The following is a 247-nucleotide window of genomic DNA, read 5'->3' as shown; positions in this document are numbered from 1 at the left end:
GGGGGAAAGGAAAAAAGGGGGGGGGGGAAAAAAAAAAAGGGGGGGGGGGAAGGGGGGAAAAAAAGGGAAAAAAAAAAAAGGGGGGGGGGGAAAAAAAAAAGGGGGGGGAAAGGGGGGGGGGGGGGAAAAAGGGGGGGGGGGAAAAAAAGGGGGGGGGGGAAAAAAAGGGGGGGGGGGGGAAAAAGGGGGGCCCCCCCCAAAAAAAAAAAGGGGGGGGGGGCCCCCCCAAAAAGGGAAAACAAATTTT

This window comes from Penaeus monodon, chromosome 34, assembly GCF_015228065.2.
Source record: "Penaeus monodon isolate SGIC_2016 chromosome 34, NSTDA_Pmon_1, whole genome shotgun sequence".
NCBI lineage: Eukaryota > Metazoa > Arthropoda > Malacostraca > Decapoda > Penaeidae > Penaeus > Penaeus monodon.
Note: the sequence above shows the minus strand (reverse complement) of the source record.